General features: G+C 41.2%; 1 protein-coding gene across 1 annotated transcript in view; it reads left to right on the top strand.

Moving 5' to 3' along the window:
• The first annotated feature begins 1,233 nt into the window (after window positions 1-1,233).
• The window catches only part of LOC111870766 (DTW domain-containing protein 2), a 37,651-nt gene continuing 32,884 nt past the window's right edge, over window positions 1,234-6,000 (top strand). Inside the window, exon 1 of the mRNA XM_023863288.2 lies at window positions 1,234-1,288. The gene's annotated coding sequence lies outside the window, so the exon portion shown is untranslated. The remainder of the gene's footprint in view (window positions 1,289-6,000) is intronic.

The raw sequence follows: 6,000 nt of genomic DNA, 5'->3' as shown, positions 1-6,000 counted from the left end.
ATCCTGACTCCCGTAGGACGAAAACCAAACAAAACTAAAACCACAGTACCGAGCTCTGTCCTCTTCTCGTCCTGCTGTCTACCTGTGCGTCTTCATTTATAACTCCCCCCCCCCACCAGCTCCCTGTTTCCGCCTTTGATATGCTGCAGTGTCACAGGATGTGTAATTTATAATGTCACAATAAATGGCCCTCTAATATATGACGAAAACGTTCCGCTAGGGTTACGTCAGCAAATTGAAAATTCAATACATGTTCTGTCCTCTCATCAGCAACAGCTGTCCTAATTTATATTTAGGAACACAACTGCGTAAAGTAACATCATAAAAGGTAAAGTTATCCTTGTGTTTAACTAATTAAGCACTACGCCATGAAGGAGTAGGGGGGAGTAAATGTACAGATCCACATTTTCTTGACTCGGCACTAGTTGGAGGTGAGTGGTCAGCTTAACGCCCCGGCCGCTTTACCCCCGCGAAAGAGCCTCCGGTGCCCATTGGATAGAAGGTTGAGTTGGCGCCAGAGCCGGTCCGGGGAACGTGAAGAAAAGAAAATTCTTGACCCTATCGGGACTAGAACTCCGACCCCTCGGTCATCCAGCCCGTAGCGAGTCGCTATAGCGACTGAGCTATCCAGGCTCAAAGAAACATCATACACCGAAAAATTAAGACTGCAGTACCACTTGGAAGTAAGTTCATCTAATTAAAATCCAAACATTACGTTTCTACCTCACAGACAACACACAGCGCCTTCGGTAGGAAGATACCAGCGGTTAGCTTACTGGTGACGCCCTACATCAGTGGTTCTCAACGGGGGCCATATGGCCCCCCCAGTGGGCCAAGCAGTATTTCTGTGTGACCGCAGACAAAATTTGGGAAAATGGAGGGCCATGGAAACTGTGAAGTGGGCCACAAAATTTTCACTTCTAAAATAAAGTTATTAATAATATAAAAAGAAATAAAAATGCCAAATGATCAGTACATATAATAACACAGTAACTCAATATCCTTGTTTCTCTGTACCTTACTTAGAAGGGACAGAAACTATTGTACTTAAACCACAACCTAGATCTGGGAATTCCAAGTACCGGTAAACAGGTACGCGCTTTCTCAGAGAGGGTAGAGCCCTAAGGAATTATTCTTTATTTTCCTAAATATCTCCCCCTCCTCTCATGAGATTTACCGCCACCTTTTCACTACATTTCAGGTGTTCTTCAGTTCGGTATTCGAAGTGTTTGGAAGAAGACGTTTTTCTGCGCAAGTTCTGTTATTGTGGCAGTTCCCTACTTTGTAGGTAAGTTACAAACTCCAGCTACTATTTTTCGACAAATAAGCATTACATTTCATAATAACTTGAACTTTCATTACAAATAAATTATTAGCTTTCAATAGAATTTGAATGCCCTCCCTCTACAAGAAAAAATATTGTGAATTGATTACAGCAGTTTTGTATTTATTTGAAGTAGAATGGCTTTCAAAGTAATTTTTATGAATACTGACTTCTAAAATTTTCCACATCTTCAAAAAATTTAGAAAAAGGGCAGTCATAAAATTTAGAAATTCAAGCTGCCAGAAATTGTTTGTTCCCATGGCACAGTTTGCTTGGTTTATATTTCAAGGTATAAATACACTTTCATATAGATATCCATATTTTGTTCTGCTTCTCGTTTTGATATACAAAAACTTGCTTCATCTCATCAGCCGCAAGGATCTTACTAAACCTGAGGGACACTAATATTATTGTAATATTTTTTGTCAGGAGCATAATTATATACTGTAAATAACCAGAACATTATATAAGAAAAAATTCTATTATAAAGATTTTTGTTAATAAACCCCTTTCTTATTATCAATATTACTTATGCTATAAACAAATAATAATTGTTATAAATAAAAGTACAGTTGATAAGGTACATATTTATAATCAATATTACATTTATTATAATTAATCAATATGAGGGGTGGGGGGGCACAAAACTGAATGAAAGTCAGAAGTGGGCCACGAGCAAAAAAAGGTTGAGAACCACTCTTCTACATTAACATTCGGATGATGCTCGATTCAGAATTCGACAAGGGAAGCGAATATCCTGGTTTAGGTCTTTCGCATTATTCCTCAGTCCCTCCAGCTAAATTCGGGGATAATTCTTAGACTAGATGACGACATCTTTTTATTCGCATAGTGGGGGGTGGAGTCCAGCTGGGTCTACTCGGCACGGCGGCCACTGATTGGCCTATTGTAGCCTGTCCCTGGTGATTATGATGATGGAGAATTTGGTGGAATGAAGATTGGCAGGGGAAACCGACGTACTCGGAGAAAACCCGCCCAAGCGCCACTTTGTCCACCACAAATCCCACTTGACCAGACTCGGGATCGAACCCGGGCCGCTGCGGTGGGTAGCCAGCGACTAACCGCTTGAGCTATGGTGCGGCCTGACGACAGCTTCCTTCCAAATCCTTTTAAATCTATCATTCATCAACCAGCCGTCTACCGGACGTTATACAGTCTTGTTATTGACAGCAGCCTAAAATAACAACAAAAGGAAAGCAATAAACAGGCCAATCTGTTATTGCTGCATACGTTGAAAACCGCTGTTTGTTCTCAGAATCATATGAAACGTATAAACACACACTGTGGGCAAACTGCAGTTTGTAAGATTTGTGGTTTTCACGAAGGTGACTATGAAGAATGCCGTCTTCTGGGATGTGGCGCTGTATAGATCTTGTGTGAACCGACGTTTTTGAGGCGATACGTTCCTCCGAAACGTCGGTTCACACAAGATTTACACGGCTCCACATCCTAGAAGACGGTATTCTTCAAACTGCAGTTTGTTTCTTTGTTAAATTGAGTAGCAGTAACCACTGTGGTTAATGGGGCACAGTCTGTTAGTTGGGTCTTCAGCTGCCCGAGATGTTCTTGCAAGAAACACGGTCACAGACACTGGACCTGTAGTGAACAGATCCCCTATACTTTTCTTTTTCCTTGGCACTACAGCCCCAGTGGGCCTAGGCCTAGTTCCATGAACTTCTCCGTTCACTTCGGTTTTTCTAGATCTTACACATTCGGTAGGACTCCTTGGGCGGGTGATCAGCTCGTCGCAAGGCCTCTGCCTGTACATAAACACAGGAAAACGCACACACACAAACTAAACATCCATGCCCGGAGTGGGAATCGAACCCACAATCCCGGTTTCCAAGCGAGCGAAGACAGTACATGCGTTAGACCGCTCGGCTACCGTGACCGGCCCCATGTACTTGTCTCTCTACTATTTATACTGACGCTGTGGGCCATCAGGGGTGTCTGTGTATCAAGCACTGGCCAGTATAAAGCTATTTACGTACAGACCAGCAACATAGGCAATCATAACGACAACGACCCCTTAATTAACCCCATTTCACCATTAACGACCATTTAAGTACTCACCTTTCACACATGGCTCGTGTGTTTTTGCATCACGACTGATTAAGCCAGGAAATATAGTCCGATGTCTGCATCAAAAGGCTGTGTTCTTAGGTTAAAATCACTACGCTCAACTTCAAGCACTTTGGGAATTAAAAACGTAAATTATTACCACAAGACACAAACACAGAATCACGTTAAGTAAGATTTATATCGTTACAGACACTTCTAACATAAAGCACAAATAAAATTCATCGTCAAAACACACACTCGTAAAAATGTCTTCACCGAACGCTGGAAGCAGACCGAACTTCTAGATCTTCCCGGTGTTGAATTATGGGTAATTGTAACGGTGGTGGGAGGTTATTGGCTGCTCGATTTGTCACGCCACATCATGAAGCCTCAAGTTACACATTCCCACCCCTCTCTGCTCGTCGCAGAGAAGACGGTTAATGGCAAATGCAGGCTTAGATCTGCAGTTTTTTAAACTAATATCGCACAGTGATACAATAACTAGCCCCATGGAGTTTACATCTGTTCAGCCAATCAAGATATTCCTAGTATTTTATGACATAAATAATCACATATTTGCCGTGTTCACAAAAGTCCGCCTTTAGTTCCTATACAGATAAATCCAGTCCACGCCCACCATATTTAAGATAAGTTTCAATATTGTCTTCCCATCTGCTTCTTGGGTTTTCAAGTCTCTTTTTATAGAAAGAAGGGACCGCAAAATTACTAATTACTTAAACGAGTATTCTGAGATTAAAACGTGGGATCTGCCAACATAACTACCTTTTAATGAAACTTCTTTTTACGACAACTGCAGAACTCCGAAACTGATTATATCTATGGCGATGGCCACTGAAATCGATAATTTGCTCTAGCAGTCTAATATATTCTTCTTAAGAATGCCGTATCCTGGGATGTGGCGCCGTGTAAGTATGAACCGACGTTTCGGGGGAGCGTATCGCCTCCGTCTTTAGGGTAAAAAATCCTCGAGCGAATAACCAGTTTTAGCAGGTGGCTGCAGACGATACGTTCCTCCGAAACGTCGGTTCACACAAGATATACGCGGCGCCAAATCTCAGAAGACGGCATTCTTCACAGCCACCGCTGTGAAAACCTCAAATCTTACATCTTCTTATTAATTCCGTCGCTAGTAGGTCTAGGTTACTCATTTATAATAGTTTCCCCCAAAAAAAGATGTACAAATGTGGATGAGCGATGTGTAATTATTCTCTCGTAATTCTGAACGTGTTTATATGATTTCATTAAGGTCAGACAAAGATAAAACACTACCAACCAACGTCTGTGTATAAAACAGTCAGTCAATAATGCAACAAATTGTTCCTTTTTCTTCCGCTTATACTTTAACACAACATGTTTCGGCCATCTTCAGGTGTCTTGATATATTAAAACTGCTACACTGCATTAATATACGCTAAAATCACACGCTGTGGTCCTCTAACTAACTCCGTGGTCTGTAATCCGCAAGCAAACTATACCGACCGAGCACCGCCGCTTGTCGGCGAAGTTAGTGCCAACTTTAGCGGATAGAGGGTGTCACGTGGTCAGACACGCTGTGGTCCACTTAATATAATAAAATAAAATCCATTACAATTTTCTCGACTTTAGTGAAATTCTATTCCACCTCACAAGGGGTATCGTCCATTTATTTAGAACTATATTTTTGAACCTGAAGAAGGAAACAGAGTCAGTAGTCAATTTCCGAAACATAGTGATTTTTATTAAAATCAGTTATCGTGACGACGGACAACGTGCGAAATAATGGCGCTGAAGCTTGTGTTACTAGCAAACATCATTAGAGTGACGTAAAGCTAACGGAGCTTGGCAGCCAGGAACAGACCCACAAGTGATGCAGAAAATAATGTTATATTAAAGAGATGGACTGATTATTTAAACTTGCTGTTCGTTGGAAGTGTGTATATTCAACGTAGAGTAAGCTGCGGAAACGTGTTCAAAGGGCAAGCAAAGTGTCAGTAGTGGCCTGTTATAAGTGATATTGTTTTACTTTTCCAGGAAATTTGAGGCAAATATCAACTAGAACAGCACGTCTCCTTGTCGGAGTTAGATTTCGATAATTTCTGAATAAAAATCAGCCCATTTGTCGAAATGCTGCATATTTGTCAGACAATACTCCCCAAATTTAGAACCTGACAACCGGTATCAATTTTGAATTATCTTGTTACTGGCCAAATATTCCGACCACAAGAACGAGAACTGGGCCGCAGAACTTCTTCCTTTCTGCATTGAAAAGGACGATTACCAGACAAACAAAAGAATACAACGAATAATCACAGAATGAAAAGACGAGCACCGAAGTGAACGGAGAAGTTCATGGAGGTAGGCCTAGGCCCACTGGGGCTGTAGTGCCAAGGAAAAAAAAAGACGAGCTGCAGCTGTGAATGTTAACATGATATTGATTATAATATTTTGTAGAAGTTTATTACTTCGATTTTAAATCATAGTCTTTAAATATGTGAACTGCAAAATTTCCTCCTAATATATACAGCACCTGAGGATGGTCTCATGAGACCGAAACAAGTCGGGGTATTAACAAGACGAGAAGTGAGCCAGATTTGCTT

The sequence above is a fragment of the Cryptotermes secundus genome, unplaced genomic scaffold, assembly GCF_002891405.2.
Source record: "Cryptotermes secundus unplaced genomic scaffold, Csec_1.0 scaffold307, whole genome shotgun sequence".
NCBI lineage: Eukaryota > Metazoa > Arthropoda > Insecta > Blattodea > Kalotermitidae > Cryptotermes > Cryptotermes secundus.
Note: the sequence above shows the minus strand (reverse complement) of the source record. Positions and strands in the feature narration are given on the sequence as shown.